At 39.9% G+C, this 22,047-nt stretch overlaps 1 protein-coding gene and 1 long non-coding RNA gene across 7 annotated transcripts in view; one reads left to right on the top strand and one right to left on the bottom strand.

The window, feature by feature from the left end:
• Nucleotides 1-22,047, bottom strand: part of gfra1a (gdnf family receptor alpha 1a) — a 121,016-nt gene that overhangs the window by 33,993 nt on the left and 64,976 nt on the right. The gene's annotated exons all lie outside the window — the stretch shown is intronic.
• Nucleotides 14,012-17,424, top strand: LOC117811474. 2 transcript variants are annotated; one of them, XR_004631009.1, is made up of 3 exons: nt 14,012-14,280; nt 15,595-15,720; nt 16,219-17,424. It is a non-coding gene; the product is annotated as an uncharacterized LOC117811474 (long non-coding RNA). The 2 variants fall into 2 exon arrangements; XR_004631008.1 differs by having other exon boundaries at nt 15,558-15,720.

Raw genomic sequence — 22,047 nt, 5'->3', positions numbered from 1 at the left:
AATTAGATATGTAAATAACTAGAGAGAAAAAAATCTGTGGTAGTCAATATTGTGCTTTGGAGGCAAACCTGAAAAGTTTCAATCTTGCCTTTATCTTGCCACCATATTTACAATATTGGACTACTACGAAAAAAAATCACTGCATCATGTTAATTCATTCGAAATCTTTATTTGTTGTGTAATACATGTCTACTGGAGATTTCAAGAGCCTTATAGTCATTCTGTGTTTGTATAAAATGAGAGTGTTTAGAAAACTTGAGGGGAAATGTGTCTTTTACTGTCTCAATAACTGACAGAGAACACTAAATATCTTTAAGTATAAAAGAAATTCTAGATCAACATAGATTTATCTCCATGTTTTTTTTGTTTAACTTTTTTTTTTAAAACGTGGGGAACTCATTCAGATTAAAACTCTCTTTTACAAGAGTGTTCTGGAGAAGATAGGCAACACATATAACAAAGATTTTGATAGACACAGAGCAGCCATACACACCAACATAATACAAGGGATAACTGTAATATATTAAAAGAACAGAACAAGTACAAAAATTGATCATAATATTAATATATAGAGCAGAACATCTACGGCCATATGTTTGCCTCTGCGTGATTAAAAAGCACTTTAAGGGGCGCTGGTGGCCTAGTGGTCTAACCGCCCCACGTACAGAGGCTAAAGTCCTCGTCGCAGGGGTTGCCGGTTTGATTCCCGGCCGGTTGACCATTTCTTGCATGTCTTCCCCCGCTATCTACTCCCCACATTTCCTGTCTCTCTTCAGCTGTCCTATAGAATAAAGGCAAAAAGCCCAAAAAATAAAAAAAATAAAAAGCACTTTAAAAACATCTAAAATAATGAGTTTGAATCTTACGTTTCAGGTCTTTTAGTAATTAATTTCAAGTAAAGGGAACTGATTTCACTTTCCAATATTGACATCTGTACCAGCCTCAAAAGCTGGAGCACTATTAGGGTTCTACAAAGCAAACTGAGAATTCACCTACAAGTCAACACAATAAAACAAAAGCAATGTGGAACCCCAGGCTGCAACATTTAAAGTACAGTGAACAAAGTTATACGCGTATAGAACGAAGCAGAGACAACTGTATAATGGTGTTTATGAAACAAGTAAATGACCCCAGCAACACATTATTCTTTCTGTATGATATTTCTGTTTGTGTGAGTGTGTGTGCATGTGTGTGTGCCTGTGTATTTGTGTGTTGGCTGACATGAATGTTTATTCTCATGTCTATCTTTTATCTGTTCAAATATATTTCCATGTGTGTGTTTATGATAAATACGAAGACGACACAGTTTGCAGGCCTGGCCTAAATCAATAGTGGCCCTCTTCCACATGGCTCTGGTGGCTAACTGAGCATGTTTCTCTGTGTGTGTTTGTGTGGAGAGATTCTCTAGGCATCACAGTATCTAGCACAGTGCCTTGCTCATCTTTCAGCCTGCACTAATTGCCACGGCTGTCCTCGATCCACTATCAGTTAACATTTTTATACACTTCCCCCTCCCTACAAATTTTAAGGCAAAAATGGAGCAAAACCAGCATTTTTTTTCTCCCTCTAATGAACACCAATTAAAAAACGAGTCAAGGCAGGCGTGACAAACATACAGAAATGTTGCAGGTCAGGCGGCAGAGGTGAACAGGGAGAGTCATGTAGGCAAATCAACAAACTGAGCAGCTGATGGAGCGTGGGCTGCGTAGTGATGGCAGAAAGATTCAACACATGAAGAGAGGGAGGAGAGGGAGATGAAAGGGACACAGAAACTTGAGTTTGGGGTCAGCTGTATTATTAAGTTACAGGGAGGATGGTGCTTGTTCTGCTTGAGAGAGGTTACTAAAAATGAGCTTACAGCAGCCTGTGAACACTTTTGGCTTGATGCTTAAGAATGGTTTGATATATAGAAAAAGAGGGATTGCTAAGTACCAAATTAAACCTTATCTAACTATGATTGTATAATGTCTTTTATAAAAACAAACAACCAAAAGACAAATAACTTTGTGAATCACCATTTGTATCAGTAGCAGTCAATCAGATTTGACATACTTCTAATTTATTAACTCAGACAAGGATTTCCAGTTATGACTTATACTATATATCAAATATTAAATGTGTTATATCATGTCAACACAATGCAGTGAGACAATTTCCTCCAAAAGTTATCAGTATCATTAAGAAAAAAAGTCATGATTTTTTTTTTCGTTGCATTTTTCAGTAATTGCAAAAAATAATGTTTTTTTACTTTAATAGACCTGCTATTTATAGAAATATTGACCTCTACTGAACAGATGAGATGTGTATTTATGGTAAAATCCTAGGACTGCAATATTAGAATCATTGTTTTAACATGTATTTATCTTATTTATTTAGCTATCTATTCATTTATTTCATTTATCTGATCTTTTTTACTTTAATTTATTTTTAATTTCGCTTTCTTTCCTTACTTATTTATTTATTTCACTTTATTGATCTTATTTTATCAATTTTTTATTATTTATTATTAGTATTTTTTTTAGGATTCTGTCTTTTATTATTTTACCCATTTCTGTTGTTTTCTGTCTTCCTGTTCTTTTGTGAAGCACTTTTGGCAACATGCTTGTATGTATGAAAGGTGTTTTACAAATAAAGTTGAAGAGAAGAAAGTGTTGAGTAAAGTTGAGGCCTCTGACATTATAATATGCCAAAAAAGCTATCTTCTTCATGTCAAGATTGACTTCTAATTTCTGTCTTCCTGGTAGAAGGGAGACTGAAAAGCCTTACCACTTTAAGAAACATGATATCTACTGATTTTCTTCTGCATTACACACCACATCTAAGCTGAAGTGACAGCCACATCAGGTGAAGAGTAGTTCAACACATCTATCAATGAGATACAGTGACTCAAAACATGGTCTCGGTCTACCAAGAGGTCAGGCATGTTTTAAAGTGTTAAGTGTAAAAAAACAGAATGTAAGGAAAACAGAATGATCGGCCTTCTCATTCTGTGCACATCTCTTCTTCTTACCATCAATATACCTGAATGGTTATTTGGTTTGGTTTGATTATCTTTGTGAAGTTAGCATTAGGTTATATTGCATACAGCCTTTGTAGTGTACTCAATGTGTTATTTAAGACCCATGACCATTGTGCTTAATGGCTTGGTTGGTAAATTGAAGCTTTGTTTTACACCTTGTGATGTACCTGTTAAATTATGATCTGTTTTGTATTTCTGGGATGGAAGCCTGCATGTCTGAATAAGCCTCTCGATGACCAGGCTGTATATTAATGTTCACACTGCACATATTTTTGTCATACAACAGTGCTGCTCACTGCCATTTAGACATTTAAACACTGAAGAATCTATTTAACAAGACAAGTTAAGCCACTTACTTGTATTCAATGATATTTTTAAACAAGGATATTTTTAAACACTGGATTTACTTTAAAATCAAGTCAAATAAACACTTTGATTCTTTCCTCAAACTTTTCTTTTCTCTCCGTCACTTCAAAACTCTCAAGCACCACTTCTTATGCACTTCTCCCACTTTCCAGCCCTCATGTCCGCCTTCTATTTTCCCCTTCCTCCTCTCCTCTGCTGTCTCTCCTATGTATGAGTGTACAGGCTTACATTTTTACTGGTCTTTCTTTCTTTTGTTTTTTCTGGCCGCCTTTGATCCACTGACTGTCTGTCATCTGCTAACCCTGCAGTCGTCTCTCAGCTGAGTAAAGTTTGTGTTGTGTGAATTTTTCTTCGTATCTTTTGCCTTTATTTGAACAGATATAGGCTGTGCACTCATGTTATATGCTTTTGCAAACAAGAACACTTGTATTTAAACAGTGTGGTGGGCTAATCCTTAACCTGATAGATTCACAGCCCAAATTTAAATAAAAGCAGATATCACTTTCTCCTTCAATGATAAAAGGTCTTTAAGATCACTTATTGAGAGCATTTTCGTCGAAGAGACAAATATATTAAAGGAAAAACTTAAATGAGAGGAGAAGAGGTAATGTAAGAGGAAGGAAAAGCAAAAGGAGGAGAACTTAAAAGCCACTTAGCCACAGCTTCAGCTTGTGTTGTAGGATTAGTTCATATCAAGAGTTTTGAAGACCCTTTGAGGTTGAAGGCGGTCCACATTTAAAACCATAAAGTCTGACTGTTTAAAGGCTTTTAATATACTTTTAATCCTTACCCTGCCCTGAGTGCCTAAAGAGCATTTTTTTCTCCTCTGTGAACATCTTCTTTTTATCTTTAAGAGCACCTTAAAAATTCCTGGACTTGATGTAAGCAAAGCCAACTGAACGCTTAGTCTCTTCATTCCCATTATATGACTACCAGTGACCAGAATTTTAAGTAATATGGTGTCAGCTCTGTAAACTCAAGATGCCTCCTGAACTTTGGGAATCTTTGAGTATATAGTGAGGTGAGAGATAGGCCAGTTTTCAAGTCACTATTAGACTCAGACCTACTCAATAAATATTGGCTGTATAATAAGATTAGGCAGGTTTAAATTAAAGGTGACATATCACGCTTTTTTCATCAATATATATTGGTCTAAGAGGTCCCCAAAACATGTCTTTAAAGTTTATGCTCAAAAAAACACTTTGAAATCAGATTTTGGCATGCCTGAAAAGCCCTCTTCTTCAGCCCTCCTCAGAACAGTCTGTTTTCCCTCTGACCACGCCCCCTCCGGAAGTGGATGTGCCCTCGGCTCTCCAGCACGTTGATCTAATGTTTACATGTTGGCTGAATATACACGGCTGCTCAGAGATCACGTTACTTCAACCCTCTGAATCTGATCCAGAATCTGATCCTGACAGAGAGGCGCCTGCAGCAGGACCTTTCTGAAGGATTGGTCACAGATTTAGTGTTTCTTGTTGTTTTATTTATCAGTATGTTGACGTGCGTCTTGGTACACAGCGACGAACATGTAGCTATGTGGCTATGCTAACTAGCGCTTGCACTTATCCATGAAAAATAAAAATCATCCACTAGATCTTCAAATCTGCAGACGTGGGGAGTAAAACCGACCTTTGTGTTTATTAAGACAGCCTACAACTAGCATGCCTCCCTCCTAAGCTCCTTGTTAGCACACATGTGTGCAGGGAATAAAAAACGGAGGAGGGGGTTCAGTATTATTTTATACAGTCTATGGGCTGAACAAGCTCTGAGCTCTGACTCCGTGACAGACCGAATATTGTTGTGACGTAACAAAAACACGGAAGTTTGAAACGGCTCGTTTCACAAACATTTACAGAAAGGTGGAGAAATCAGAACAGGGCAAAATGGATTTTTTCATTCTCTGGGGTTTTGTAGACATGCCAGGGACACATATTTCAGGTAGAGAACCATTAAAAAGTCAATTTTGCATGATACGTCACCTTTAAGATAAATTAACGTCATGTTCCAAACACTGCCAAGGAACAGACACAGGGCCTGATTTTAGCCACAAAGATATTGAACTACTATGCAAAAAATATAAAAGAAACTTTTATAAAACTGTTAAGAAGGACATCAACAATAACAGTGTGGAGCTTTATCTCCATCAAAAGCACACTGATGTTTTTCCTTGGGTTATCAGCATCAGTTTCACTGCTGGATAGCTTTGTATATATTCACATTATGGAACACAACCTCTAATTATTTGCCTTTCAGATTCATGGGAAAACTAAACGCTGTTGTGTTTTGGTACAAAACCATAAACCAAACCAATCAGTGCATCTGCTCTCATTCCCTCTAAGAGCCAGGTGCACCTGCGGACAGGCGTGTTACTATTTACTCAGTAGATTTCAATTTTCTACGTAAATATACTGGCCTCAAGCCAGCATATCTAACCTCTTGCCTTCCATTGTGCTGCTAACCACACACAGAAAACACACACAGGTCACTGTGACAGTGGAATTGATTTCTATATCCCCTGAAAGAAATACACAGGAGTGACTTTCCATTTGACAGATGTGTACATTTACGCACGAGACAAAGCAGCGTAACTTTGTAAGTTATTCTCATTCATCCTCAAGATAGTAACACACTATCCACTTTGTGCTTCACCACACTTAAGTTTAAGACAAACACACCCAATAGCGCTAATATGGGCGCAAGTTAATTTGCTGTTTACACAACTAAGGCACTGGGTGTAAAAACAAGCACTACGTAGGATAGAAAACAACACTTGAGCTGCACGCCAAGACGCTTTCCACTGGGTGTATGATAGGGCCCTTGGATTTTCATGATATAGTGTTACACAAATTTAGCAAACTTGTGTCATTTGCATCCCCAGTATGATTTGTGGTCGCACCACCAAATACAAACTATCATCTAGTCCTGCTTCTTCATATTGACATTCATTTCCTACCCCCAAATTTTTGCTTTTTTATGGACTGAGCACAACATTTCTGTCAAAATCTCTTAAATAATAAGGAGTTTATTATGTTGTATATTTCAAGGCAAACAGCCAGAACTCAACAACTTTAGCTTTTACCTCAAGGCCACAGATGTATCTTCACAAACCCTCAGTGTGTGTGATTTTGTGATGTGGGTCTTTTGGATTTGGTCTCATGGTATTAACCATCAACCAAAGCCTGTTGAAGTTTTGACACTTGTAAAGATAAATGTGTGCTGTCCTGGCATAAAGCGTCACTTATCCTTTAGTCAGTACACACACACACACACACACACACACACACACACACACACATACACACGCAAGCATGTGTGCAGCCATTGTCTATACCCCACTGCGCCCCTAGTGTCAGCAAATACATCTGCTGAACTCCCTTTGCACTCCTGGCAGATGGCATTGTCTCTCAAACACACAGAAACACACACATAAACACACACACACACACACACACACACACACACACACACACACACACACACACACACACACACACACACACACACACACACACACACACGTATATACAGTGTATGCTCTGACAGCGCCCACACGGGGTTGGGGCTGGGGCCATCTGGAGGCCTGGTAGGGGGAACGAGGCCCCCCCAGTGGCTCATGTTTCCGATCCAGCCTCAAATTGATTATCATGTCGCCTGTTTCCTCCAGTCCCACTGCACCCCTCAACCCCCACCCCCAGCCCCACCCCCTCCCAACTTCAATTACCATGGGACACCACAGGGTCGAATCCTGACCTCACCCACCTCTGTACCGCCTTACAGCACTTCTGGAGTCCCTCTCTTCATCTGCTCTCTTCGTTCCTACCCGGTACTCTGGACCTCCCTTCCTCATTCTCACAAAGTCCCCCTTTTCTGTTTTTTTTCTGTCACTGCTCTTTCATGTCTTTCTCCATGTGGCGCTGAATGTGCTTCACTCATTACCTCCCTTCCTCTTTCTCAATCATCATTATCCATCTCTACACTTCTCTCTTGTGACTTCTTTCTCTCTTATCTCTTCCTGTGTCTCTCCTCTCCTCTGCCATCTGTCCTTTATTTTGTCTTTGGAGTAACATGGAGTCATTTAATGGCCTTTGGTGGATTTTGGACTCCTGTTCAGAGCCCCCATTAACACTGAACTTCCATGTGTGTCAACAGTCAAAGTTTCAACAGGAATGTTTACCACAGATTTATTATTTTATCTCCTCTTACAGTGAGAGCAGAAAGTATTGTGTCCATACCAAGCGGCAACCTCTGGCCGCAAGAATTGAAGCCAATGCGCTTGAGGCTGGCTCTGGAAGTACCGGAAACCACATACATACAATTTCAAAAAAAGCAGATTTTTCGGAAGAAATAAACATGTTCACAGCCTAGTACAAAAAAAGAGTTCAGTCTGGAAAGCTGATTTCTCGATCGGCACACACCGTATGGGTGCAGAATTTTTTCAGAATGCAGCAATTTTGAAAACATTAAGATTCCAACATTTCCATTATGAGAGGTGCAGCTGACTTGACTGACAGGCGGGAACAATGTAGCTGTTGGCGAGGAGGCTCAAAGCCCGCCTCTTAACCTTTCACTAGCTCGACAGCAGTTAGGTTGAGTTCAGCATTTCCAATATGGCTCCCCCCGATGAGTGGCTTCAAAACAGCGCTTCAGAAACAGATGGGATATGTCACGGATATTATGTCCATTATTCATACAGAATATGGTCCATACTCCGGACACAATGAACACAGAAATGTGGCATGACAAAAATATACAGTATCTTCCCAAAGTGTTTGAACTGGAAAAATAAAGATGTGTCCGCCCCTACCCATTCAGGGAAATTTTATCTGATCTCATCACCGGTGAGCCAACTGCGTGTTTATCTAATGTAAGCACTGTTGAGGCATTTGATTCTACAATACCAAGATGGCTGCAGCTTATGTGGAATGTTCTTAGGTGAAAATTGAAGTAACTGGTCGGTGGCTCACATAACACTCAAATGGTAAATGCTAGCTTCTCATTATTGCATGCAACATGTGCATTTCTTAAACTTAAAGCCAAATCAATTGGATTTTTTAACTAGTTACCTAGCATAGCAGCTTTCTGTTGGCCTGACTGGTTGGCTTTAGCTCTGAATCTGTTCACAACGACCTTTTCAAAATACGGAAATATTCCAGACTTACTGGCGTTTGCAAATTAGTGTTGGAATGTGAAGAAGTAACCACAAAATTATGAGTGTAGAACTTACATCATTGTACTTCTACAAGCATGGCAATTTGATCTAGATGGTTGCTAACACAACCAAGCAAGGACTGAAACAATATATTGAGTACAAAGTGAAACATTCAAGGTTGACATGTAAAAAGTTCAAGAAGTACATGAGTGAGACCTCGAGCAAGTTTTGAACCCCGCCCCACCCCTACTTCCACACTTTCCTAATTCACGTGACCATCCTGTCATGAGTCTAGCTAATGTCATGGTGTGTAAATATCCGTTATGCACAGTGCTTAAAATACGATGCCATGCAACAATCCCAGTGGATCATCATCTTTTTTTACCCCAGCCCAGCAGAACCCATTTCAGCTCTGCATTCAGCCAACCGAGGGTCACTGAGGGGAAACTAGGAGCACTTGACAGGTGTATGTGTTTCCACTACTCAAAGCTCTGCAGCAGTGGAAACAGTCAGCGGCTGTATGTTGTGCCTCTGAGTGTCTGACTATAATTCACTGCCTCTTTGTTTGCTAAGTACAATAAAAGAGCAGGGATTTGTGCTGCTGGCATGGCTGCAGGGGATTACAGAACAAACAGGCTGACGCCGAGGGGTAACGAGACTTCATATACTGTGAAAGGAAACAGTTTGTATATGTGGCTTAAGATTAATATTATACATTCAGTTTAGTTATGTGCTGTACTCTCAAACTGCAGATGTCCTCTGCTAGAAGTACAGAAAACTTTTACTTATACAATGCTCCAGTCTGTCAATTAAAAAGTTACCAGACAACCTTTTGTTACTTGAGACAATTCAAAAAGTCTATTATCAAGCACAAACTCTGTGACTTCAGACTTTCGAATATAAAGACTTAAACCCTTGATATTTTCATTGCTTTTTTCTGCTTATTAAATACTTGAGGGTTCCAAAGTTAACAGAGGGCTACTTGAATTTGTACTTTTTTCAGCAGCTTTTCAGACACGTACTTATAGTCTAGAAAAAGTAATTTCAGCTATTATTTTTCCAATCAAAATGTTACTCTTTTTAAACTTATTCATTTAGCGGAAATTTATATCAAGGTTATACCAAGAGTTCACTTTTTAAAATAACATTCCTCTCTGGACATTTTTACTTCTGTCACATCTGGATTCCTTACCTTAGCTGAATAATCCAGCCTAGACTCTCCCACAATGCAATGGAAAATGAAATGCAATAAACACACCTATGTATGTTCATAAAGAAAAGGCACCTTCTCAACAGACGCTGGACACACATTAAGTTCATGACGCTCTCAGCTGCATCGTCATCTTTGATGATTTAGAGTAGATCCTAACTGTGAAACGTCTCACTAAATACACTATGTATCGCCAAGCTAGGAAACAACAAAGCTTTGAAACAGATCTATTGAAGTTAACAGCATCAAAAAACAGCATGTCAAATATTAAATTGGCCCCGGTAGCTGGTTTTGGCTTTGTCGCTGACATGCATGGGAAAGAAAATCATCAGTAACAAAGAGAAATATGCGGCAGTGTGAAGTATTTTGCCTGCAGCACAGGTATTGGGAATGATGATCTATATCTAAATTGTTATCATCTGAACTTTGTCTTGGACAAAAAGGTTGTTGATTAACATTTTTCGTAGTAATTTTCATGAACAAAACGAGCACCAGTTGAGGCATGAATTTTACTGGATGGAGCACAAGAAATTATATGAATGACCTGAAACACTTTTATTATTAGAGAGTTTATTAGAAAATGTATAGTAATTTGAGGGGAATAGAGAGTAGGGAATACTATGCCGCAAATGTTTGTGGCTGGGAGTTAAACCAGCAAACACTGCTTGACAACTGTAGCTGGTTGTCAACTGTAGCTACAGTATATGGGGCGCTTACTCTAACCATTGAGCTAATCAGCGCCATAGACTGTATAAAATATGGACGTAGGATCCGTGACGTCACCCATCTGTTTCTGAAGAGCTGTTTTGAGACCAATCGGCTGCGGCAGCCATATTGCTTCTGTCGAGCCAGTGTGACGTAAAGAGGCGGGCTTTGAGCCTCTTAGCCAACAGCTGCAGTGTTCCTGCAGGCAGCTGTGCCTCTCATTGGAAGACTGGTAATCTCAATATCTTCTAAATTACCGAATTAGAAAAAAATTCACCCCCCTCACAGTGAGAGGACATCGAGAAATTAGCTATTCAGACTACACTCATCTTTTGTACCAGGCTGTAAACATGTTTATTAATGCTGCAAAGATCGTCTTTTCCCCATTCATGTGTATGTGACTTCCGGTACTTCCGGAGCCAGCCTCAAGCGGATCCTCGATGAACTGCAGCTTCTAACACTTCCGCATTGGACTCATATTTTTAGACCGGAGGTTGCCGCTTGATCAGCGCTCAACCTTCTCTTTGTTTTCATTAATCATTGTGATTTGATTTGGAAATCCAAATGTTACTTATTTGTGTCATACATGTGGCAGGCCTGTAAATCTGTTGTCTTCCTGTAGTGTAAACACTATTGATTGAAAATGCATCGTTCAGGCCTTCATTAGAAAATGTGGCATTGGCTTTTTATCTCTCTCCAATAAATTGAAAACTAAATTTGTTCAAACTTTGTCTTCACACGCTTTTATCATTCATTGTGTAAATCATTCTCCAGCTCGTTCTCACTTTGAGGAATTGCAGCTCAGTCAGATTCCTAAGAAAAATCTAACATAATAAACAAGGTCTGAGATCTCCTCTTTCGGAGAATTTGCTCTCTCCCTCTCTCTACTTTGATTATCAGTGGTGAGTTACACTGTCATCCACTTTAATGGGCTCCACGCGTAAAAGTGCAAGACAAGCAGAAATGAAGAGAGAGTGGAGGATTGCAAGAGGAGGAATGAAGAGAGAGCCTCAAGGTTTACTCATCTTTTTTTCAGCCTCTCCCCTTTTTTCTTTCCCTTCTTAACTTTCTAACTCTCTTTCAATACTGTCTGATTTTCCGTCAGCTCTCTTTCCTTCACTTTCTCTCTCTTTTAGTGTGGTTAATAATCTCCCTCTCCCTCTCCCTCCCTTCACTGTCCCAGTGCAATAAAGCCACATGGCACTTGGTGCAGAAAATACCATAACTCACAGTTCCTAGTAATTGATCCCTGTAGTGCAACAGTCTCTTTCTCTCTTTCTTCGTTCTTTCCACACTTCCATCTATATCTCCTCCTCTTCCATCACCGCTTGCCGTCTCGACCAGCACTTTCTCTCCAATTCCGTAGAATTTATTGAGCTTTATTGGCACAGAGTCCAATAAAAATCTGCCAAAGACAATTACTTCTGTCTCTTCCATTAGCTGTTTTTTTCAGACTCCTGACATCTTATGCTATAGAAGTGTTATATTTTTCTCTTTATCAACAAAACCCCTCCACCTCACCCCATCTTTCCACTTTTACCAACATTTCCAGCTAGGTCTCGACAGGAATGCTCACCCGAATACAAAACATGCTCTCAGTACCTCATCAGCTCTTCCAATTTCATACATGAAACTTATTTCCAGTCCTGAAAATTCACTTTGGGTCCAAATTGCTCTTCCCAATACCTGGGATTCTGTGAGCTGGAACTGATGGAGGAGTAGCAAAAACGAGCCTTCGGCAAATCTTGTGAATTGGCAAAAAGTTTCACTTCTCTCAGTTTTATGTTGGCCCTCTATCCTTTCCCAAACTTGTTCCCTTTCGAACCCTCCGGTCTACCATGTGATATCAACATGGTATTAACTCTATTCCCAGTTAAGTGGCTAACTTTAAAGCCACTGCTAGAAGGTTACCTGCTGGCTCCTATACTAGCTAAGTTTATGTGTCATGATTCTCCTACTTAAAATCTGTCCAAGCTTTGATTTATGTATCATATCATTCCATTTTGAGTCAAAAACACAGTTTCTGAAATGTAGAAAAAAAAACAAGTTAGTGAGCTAAGGATTCTTTAAGCATTGCTTTCTTTTGCCGCCACTGCCTTCCTATCTTAGCTTATTTTAACTCACTTTAACCTAATTTTATTTTTGACATATTTCTAACTTTCCTTTTCTTTTCTATGTTTCTTATATTTTTCATTTTAATTGTGTTCTTTTATTCTTGTCTGAATGTTTCCAATGCTTTTAATGTTTTAATGTAAAGCACATTGAGTTGCCCTCAAGGATGAAATGCGCTATACAAATAAATTTGCCTTGCCTTGCCTTAAGCAAGTTAGCTGTGTCTCTTCTTGTAAATGTAGCAGATGTGTTGCATATATCCTCATCACAGATAGCAGTGTTTTTTCTCTAATAGTTAGCACAAACAACTAAAAGTACTGTTCATTTTTTCAAATTCATTTTTAATAGCCCAAGATTGAAGCAGAGTGCTCGAAGAAGGCTGGTAGATATCTTGGCAGATAATTACTATGGAAAATGTTCCTGATAATGCTTTGCAAGGAATTAGTTTCCTATTAAAAATAAGAAAAATAAGAATTCAAATGTTGCAATAGTCATTAGTAAGGTAATAGTCAGGTAAGTGCACTAGCGCCCTTTGGTAACTCACACACTTCACAAGCAGGTTCAAAATGTACACAATACACTACATGGTAGCATATGAACTCTAATTATCAAACTGAAACTGACTGTTAGTGATAATGCGTGATGTGCAATGCAATTAAGATCTTACATCTGTTATTTTATTCAATCCTGTGCAATGTTGTCCCTTTTGCACATCGGAGTTAAGCTGCTGCAGTGTCTTCCTGCTTCCTTTTGCCACCATGATGAAAAATAATGGCACTTTTGAATGGCACATTTCACTTTAATAAACTTCCAGACAAATCAGTTGACATGTCTTTGGTAATGAGGGAATTTAAGTATCACTGAACATACTGATGCAGCTTATCAAAGTGATGTCAGCAAGCAACTGCTAAAAAAGCAGGCAACGAACCATTTCGGAGTGTACGAATCGCCCACAGGAGACCTGTGTGTAAAACTAATTTACAGAAGTTAGCTACAGCGCTGGCTAAATGGGTGGCAACTGACTGATGGCAAGTCCACACTGTAAAAGACTCGCTTATTCTAATAAGAAATCTACACATCAAGATTACGGTACATTTCATTGCATTCATTTGGTTACCAAACCAAGAAACTGGTAAGAATTTCTTAACAATATGGACTAAGTGTTTTTACAGTATGTTTTGAAATGGCAAATCTTCATGTAGACATCTCATTCACTAGCAAGCTAACCACTCCAGCTAGCAGAGGATGAAGGGGCTGTAGGCCAAACAGCTGGAAGATGTTAGGCACCCTTTGCAAGTCTTTTTTAACAGCCAAATGGGCGTCAGAATGTGAGTTTGCATATAGTTTTCTTGCTCATAAGATAGTTAGCTTGAGTGCTGGCGGATAGACTCTGGGGGCTTTGAACCAACCAAAAGACTTCATTTACACTCTCCTGCCATGAAAGAGGAGCAGTAACTGACAGGACAGAGACAAACAGAGAGTCATGGTGTTGGGACAGAAAGTTTGACAAGATGTGAGTTTGTGTATGCTGTGTTTGAACCAAATGCACTGTAACACATTCAACAGACCAAAACTGATAAAGAGAGAGAGAAAAAAAACAGCTTGAGAAAAAGAGAAGAGTGGGAGGAAGACAGGGAGAGTATCGCCTTGGCTCTACACAGTGATGAATCTCCAGCGAGGCCTGTTTCATTACCCGTCTGCCAGAGTGGAGATCAGCCGGTAAGAGCAGGCCCTTTGGGGCTGCAGCAGAAATATATGTCTCTTTAATAATCTCCACAAACACATTCCCGTACAGTACTGTACAGTACACCGCCCCCACAATGCTCCCCGGCTGTCGGGGGCAAGAGCCCTGCACACTATCCATACTCCTACATCAGCTTTTCTGACTTCAAGTCTGTGACCGTGAGTCAGCTGCAGCAAACACAAGATTTATTTTACAAATATACAACTATTACTTCTTACAAGTTCTATCTACCATAAAGAGTAAGGGGTTTGTTTCATAATTATTTATCACCTAAAGGTTTTTTTACTTTGTTCTTTTCTGATAATTTTAGTGCCTGACTAAAACTTGTGCTACTTTTGCGTGTGCAACATATAAGTTGAATATCATCCCCATAGAAAGAAGAAAAGAGCCGATATTTGCTTTACCTGTCAAGACGTGTTGTTAAATGTGCAAGATCTGCTTCCTCCCTTTGCATCATCGCTGTTGTGAAAATGAATTTAAGTGCCCACCATTCCAACAGTCGCAACAAGACTTTATAGCGTTGAAATACTGAGAGATCACAAAGTGCCAACATCAACACTTTGTGTTTCCAATGTCTGCAGAGAGTTCAAGAGGTTGTTCAAGTCCTCTTAAGGTGCGTTTAGACTCAAAGCAAAGCAGATTATTTTCATGGCATGATAACAAACAAGAGCAGTCTAAAGAAGAGGGTGAGAAAAAAAGACTCCCTGCAGATCCTGACTGGGTAGATCAGGATCTTGATGTACTGTAATATTCCAGGTGTGACTTACATTCTGGATTTTACAGTAATACCTCCTGATCAGTTTTGAAAGGCCCAGACAAATGGTGTACATGCCACACAAGTAACTTTACTAGACGGAGCAGGCTCCATCTTTGGGTCTGATATTCATGTCTTACAAAATACATTCATGAATGAAAGATACAACTGTCCCAATTGGCGTTGTTCACTCCCAATTCCCCTCAACTGTTGGGTCCCTTCAATGAGGCACCTCAATTGGGATAGTTGTTACTGATGAAGCTACTGCTACTGTACCCTTAAAGCTAAAGAACACTACAAATACTACTGTTATAAACTGGCACAGCTCTAAACCTGTCTTGATGTTGGGTCCTACCTCCTAGAAAGTACTTCAATAGCTAATGCATCACCCCACCATCTTACCCCCAGCTGCCACCTCCATATCTGTACAAAACCCTAAGCACCCATTTCCTTGTGTTTAATATATCTCGCCATTCGCTCTCCACCATCTCTGACCAGAGGTTCCCTTCTCAAATCGCCTGTCCCTGCTCCCCAGCCTCCAATATCTCCAAGCTCTCCTGGCCTCACCGTCCCCCACCTGAGGTCCCTCTCTGAACATCAAACAGTCCGCCGCAGAGATGGATGTGGACATCTAACAACTGGATAGCCTGTTCACTCCTGTGTGAGTACAAATTGCAGCACAAGCACATGGCGCATAATTGTATTCAGTAGCCTACCTCAGAGTCTGTCAGATTGATTTACAATAGTGGCAGCGATGTGCCAATGAATTTGTTACGCATCTGGGAGTGTAGTGGAGCTGAGGGGGGGAGTTATTGTTGGTCCATAATTAGTCCTGCTGGTGCCCTTTCAGGTGTGTATGAGTGAGAGTGAAGAAGAGATAGAAAAGAGTAGGAGTAAAGGAGCTTTACACTCAGGGTAGCCATCTAACAGAAGCTTTTGACAATGCGGGAGCTCAGTTTGAGAAAGTTACCAATGAGGGAATATTTCTGTCATCATGAGCGCAAAGCTCATCAATAAAAACATCATCACATTTCCAATCCTTGCATATGATGCACTCCAAATAAAAGCGACAACACCCCGGCCTTGACTCCATGAGCAATCTTTTTTTTCCTGTCCACTAAAACAGGGTGAAATTTGTGCTGCTTTTCCTTTATGACAGGAGGAGGTGATGGCTGCTGAAAGCAATCTGGCGGCCCAGGACTTTTGAATCAATACTGAAGGACGGCAGCACAGTCAGCTAACTCTGCACACTGACAGCTGAAAGAGTAAAGAGAGAGAAAGTGTTTGTCACTGTCTGGATGGAAAGATCACCGGGATTACCAGCAGTTGGATCTAACAACTAAAGACACTGTCTGTCTTATCTGTCAGACTGACAGAGGTATCTTGGACTGAATGAGAAATAGGTAATAATTCATAGATCTGTTACCAAGGACCTAAAAATATATCTTGCGTTTGACGGAAATGATACACTCAGGAAATATCCACTTCAATGACAGGGCAGCTAAGGGGTTAATTTTGGGTCCAGTCTTTTAAACTTATATCCTTTTCAAATGCCCCGCAGCAAGACACTGAATCCCTAAGTGCTGCCCGGGTCCATAGTAAAACCTGTGCTTCAATTATTAAGTAGTCATTAATACAAAGGAGTATCAAGCTTTTTATTTAACAAAGTGCAAACCACTCTCCCAATTCCTTTAAAAATCCCTCACTACAGCATGATTTTGTTGGACTCAGGTGCCTTTATGTGTTGTCCAGAGTTTTATTCTCGTGTCTATGTTGTTGTTGTTTTTGTGTTGTCTTGGGAGTTGCTCGGTAAACGCAGTCAAATCATCATAAGAACAAGTTGATGAAAGTTCATTGGGTCATTTTTCTGAATGTATAACAGCTGACTATGAGTAAAATGTTTTGATGTTTATGTTTGACTAGCCAAGAAACAAAACCGCACAAACACTAAAAGAGTTTCAAACTCAACATTGTAAATACTGATGCCATTACAGAGCCTCAAATCTTTAATGATTCAACTATTGATACTTTTCATACTTTTACAATTACAAAGTATAAAGACAAGACAACATGCACTTTTTTACAGGACTGGTACTGCTTTTACGGATGACAATTTATTTACCTTCGCCTAATACTTATTTTACCAACCTGACCTTGATGTAACCAAATGTCACCTTGTTTAGATATTTTGATAGCTTTTATCCTGCTGATCTCAACACTGGACTACTATTTGTAACAAGATTTGCAACTCAAGTTTTTCAATCTGAAGACAGTCAAAGGTATCCTTCTGCATTTTGGTTTAATTTGATGCACAATGCTGATGTGCTTGGCCATAGAGGTTGTGTTCCCCCTAATAAAACAATATTTTGCGACTTAACTTGTCTTTTGCTTCCTCTTTATAATTTGCTTTAGCATAATGTAGCCAAACTTTAGACTTCTTTGCTTGTTCAGCCATCTTTGCAAGAAACTTACCACCAGAATTCTTTGTATATAAATGTCAGACCTGTTAGCTGACATTCAATTTTAGTCAAAAACTTTTTATGAGACCATGGATGCACTTTTTTTGACATGATATGGCTCTACCAAGCGGCAATCTCCGGCCACTGTTAAAAACAGCATTTTCTTGAGTCTCCGCTTGAGGCTGGCTCCAGAAGAACCGGAAACTACACAAATTTAAAAAAGACGATCTTTACAGCAGAAATAAACATGTTTACTGCCTGGTTAAAAAAACAAGTGTAGCCGGGGAACTAATTTCTCTATCAGCACACACTGTACGTGGGTGAATTTTTTCCATAACGCAGTCGTTTCGAGGACATTAAGATTATGAGTTTTCCATTATGAGCAGCACAACTGACTTGATTGACAGGCGGGAACCAAGTGGCAACGTCTGGTCTAAAAATATGAGTCAATGCGAAAGTGTTAAAAGCTGCAGTTCATCAAGGATCCGCTTGAGGCTGGCTCCGGAAGTACCGGAAGTCACATACACATGAATGGGAAAAAGACGATCTTTACAGCAGAAATAAACATGTTTACAGCCTGGTACAAAAGACGAGTGTAGTCTGAATAGCTCATTTCTCGATGTCCTCTCACTGTGAGGGGGGTGAATTTTTTTCTAATGCAGCAATTTCGAAGATACTGAGATTACTAGTCTTCCAATGAGAGGCACAGCTGCCTGTGGGAACACTGCAGCTGTTGGCTAGGAGGCTCAAAGCCCGCCTCTTTACGTCACACTGGCTCGACAGAAGCAATATGGCTGCTGCCGACGATTGGCTTCAAAACAGCGTTCAGAAACAGATGGATGACGTCACGGATACTACGTCCATATTTTATACAGTCTATGGCGGGAACACTGTAGCTGTTGGCTAGGAGGCTCAATGCCCACCTCTTTACCTCACACTAGCTCAACAGAAGTTAGGTCGAGTTTAGCATTTCCAATATGGCTCCCGCCGACAATTGGCTTGGGTGACGTCACGGATACCACGTCCATTATTTATACAGTCTATGGGCTCGACTTATGAGACAACATTCCATTGTAGGACCCACAAGAACCTGAGAGTAGAATGGATAAGCCCAAACATGGTGATTCTGGAAAATGCTGAACCAGCTCTGTAACTGAACCAAGTTTCAATCACCGTCCCCAATGACAAGTACCTCCAGGCATGATGTTATTATAAGCCTAAAAGATTGGGAACCACTGGCCTAACGCATCCATACTTTAAGACAAATGGTGTGACAAAATGTCTCCAAACCAAAAAAAAAACCTAGACCAGACAAAAGGACAAAAACCGCTAAATCTAGATCACTACTGCAATCTACTGAAATTAACTGGAAACGTAGAGTCTTTAAGCTACAAGCTTGTACAACTTCTGCTATCAGAGTTTCCTGCCTATGTAGATGGAGAAACCATCTATCACACCTGTTGTGATGTACAGATTAATGGATGTGCAAAAATGCAAACAGTGTCTTTCACACACACCCAGCCTTGCTATTTCAGTCTTTTGTGTGTCACCGCTCCTCAAATGTTGTACCTCTGGAGAACAAGACACACACACACACACTGTCACTGAAACAACTGGAACATCACAGAGAACTGATGACACATCCTTTTCTGTCGCTTTGGCTCGTTCCTGTGTGGTTTTATTGTTTTAAGGATGCAAATACATGTGTGTGAACTTGCAAAGTTTGTACACACAACCACCCTATAATTGGCTATTTGGTTGGCCGATGTCAGACAGCACTTTCTCCTCTACAAGCTTTTGCAAAGATGCAGGAAGCTTTTGATGGATGATGTTCATTTTCGAAGGCGTGTCTTGGACACTTTGGGTGCATACAACCCATTTTTTTTGGGCTATATGTTTTTAATTTAACATCCAGGCGTGTCAAAGTCTGGCTGCAAGATGGATGAGAACTCCTTTACCTCTGCTGGCAGGTTGAAAGCTAAAAAACACAGTAGGAGGGGTCGAGGTTTGTGTAGGAGTTGTTGTATAGATAGCAAGATAGAGAGTGTATGAGAGCAGCCTTATAAGGACTGAAAAAGAAAGTGAAGTGAGTGCTGCTGACACCATCCAGACGACTAACAAAGGCAGATGAGAGGAGAAACAAAGAAAAAGGAAGACAGGCAGAGTGAAAGAGGGAAGAGAGAGTGAGAGGAGCACAGACAAAGTGGAGTTTGGGAAGAGGAGAGAACAATCCCATTTAAAAAGTTGAAACAAAGAAAGGTAGACAACCAAGAGAAAGAGCTGATATCTTTCTCAAGCAGAGAATCAAAATTGTGTTTTAAAAAAGCCACTGTAAAATTCGCTTTGCAATGAAGCTTGACTCAACTACTGAATTTTTCAAGAGTAGAAAAATAATCCACTTTTTTATTATCATACCTTAAGTCAAGCAAAGAAGAAATACCACTTCAGCTTCTTAGAAATATGAGATTTGCAAGGGCAGCTTTTGCACCTTTGATACTGCTGTATATCTGTTTGGTCATCAGTAAGGCTGTATCATACATGTGCAGTGATCTGAGCTTGTGATGTCTGTAAAACAATCTGGTTCTGATGGTTGCATGGGTGTGCATGGGGGGGTGAGGTCATGATTAAATGAGATTAGTTAATGATTACTTAATGACTTGACAGGCGACCCCAGGCTCATTTACTGACCGATGACTTCCCCTTCATGCTCATTATTTGGAAACATGAGAACAATGGGTCAGTGTGCTCAGGCGCGCACTTATTGCATCCACTCTGGACGCCGTCTCCAAAAAGAGTCACCAAAACAGAGAAAACAGACCAAAGACGACTACAACTGTTATTTTCCCAAAGCAGTTTTTTTTGTCAGCTTGCATGATTAAGTCTGACTCAAAACGCTGTTTCATCACTAGGTTTTTAGTTCATTGAAGATATTTTGCATTTTAAAGATGATTTCAAGCTTTGCAACTCACTGCATCATCTCATGTTGTTGTCTTTACCATCATCTGTTTTATTTTTTTTGCTCTCTCTGTATCTCTCTTCGTCTCTCACTGTCCATGTTTAGTTCAACCACTCCATCCAGTTCCTTTCAATAAAATCAACGGAAACAGAAAGCACTCAAAGGAAATAAACCGTGGCCTCCAGCGTCTTGGTTGTCCATTTGACTTTAGTGCAACAGCTACAACACATTGCCTTCACTTATTTCATACAGAGAGGAAGCCTGCTGAGTTAATCAGGATCTGTTATCTTTTTCTATCCATCACAACAATGTTGAGTGAATTTGGTAGATATAAAAGGCGAAATGCTCTGCAAAGTTGTCTTGAGTGTGTCTGACAGTGGTATATAGTTAGTTGGCCTTTTCTAAACTGTTACAGGAAGTCTGGAAATCTAGAAATGTGATTTTTACCTTTGCCTTAAGACCCATCTTGATTCACTTAGTTTAAAGTTCTAAGTTGTTTGACTTGTCATGTGTAAGTTTCCTCTGTATCCACCTTGTACCTGAAAAGTTAACTTTTTAAAGTAATCTATTCATTGAAAAGAACAGCTGAAGAGCGACAGGAAGTGTGGGGAGAAGTGCACATTAGCAGAGTAAAAGTTAGGAGTGACAAATGAGACATTAACTTTTTCCCCATTCCAAACTTTCAGAGTTTCACCCAAACTAACCACTTCCACGCCAACACTGTCTTAACAACCAACCAAGAATCCAGCTGAAGTGCCACATTAATTTACTGTTACTAGGTAACGAAAGTCCAAAAAAAGGTACTTCCACGTCCCGTTAGGTCTGTTTTAAAATGCTCTGTATGGTTCATACATGCTTTCATTCAATGGCATTTTAAAATGAAACTTTAAAAAATATTGATAGAAATCGTGTAGGAGCAGATCTAAACCAGGAAATTATATCTTGACAAAACAAGTGTGATGACTTCTCTCCTCCGCACGGACCTCCGCCATTCTGTTGACAAAGATGATTGCAGAAGTCCCAACTCTTCTTGATTCTGATTGGTCGGTGATCAAGAGGTGACATTGATGAGCACGGTGATGTTCCAAAAGTTGAACTAATTTCAAATGAGAGCGCTGTGACAAAAATCAGCTGACACTGAGGGCACTGAGTGCTGAAAATGCTGAATCACATTGAGTTTGAAAAGAAAAACAGTGTTGCCAGCACCAAAAACGCCAGCAGTGGACATGCTCCTTAATGGTTACTGCCATAATGTTATAATGCGCTTCTACTCAGATGTAAGCAAGCACAGATAGCAGATGGCATCTCATAGTGTGGCACGGTTTGAAAGTATCTAGACCGAAGGCTTGTAGTGCTTGCTCTGCTAACGTTAGCCACACTCAGCAAAACAATTTGACATCATTTTCCTGCAGATGCTGTGATCAAATGTTTAGCCGTGTTAAATAAATTGTGCTGATATCGTGAGTGTTTTCTCAAGACTTGACTTGCTGGTTTGTCGTAAATTAAATTTCAGTTTAAATGACTAGGAAATGAGTCACCTTGGCAAATTCCTAGTTCAGACTGAGTTTAAAGA

Source organism: Notolabrus celidotus, chromosome 4, assembly GCF_009762535.1.
Source record: "Notolabrus celidotus isolate fNotCel1 chromosome 4, fNotCel1.pri, whole genome shotgun sequence".
Taxonomy (NCBI): Eukaryota; Metazoa; Chordata; class Actinopteri; order Labriformes; family Labridae; genus Notolabrus; species Notolabrus celidotus.
Note: the sequence above shows the minus strand (reverse complement) of the source record. Positions and strands in the feature narration are given on the sequence as shown.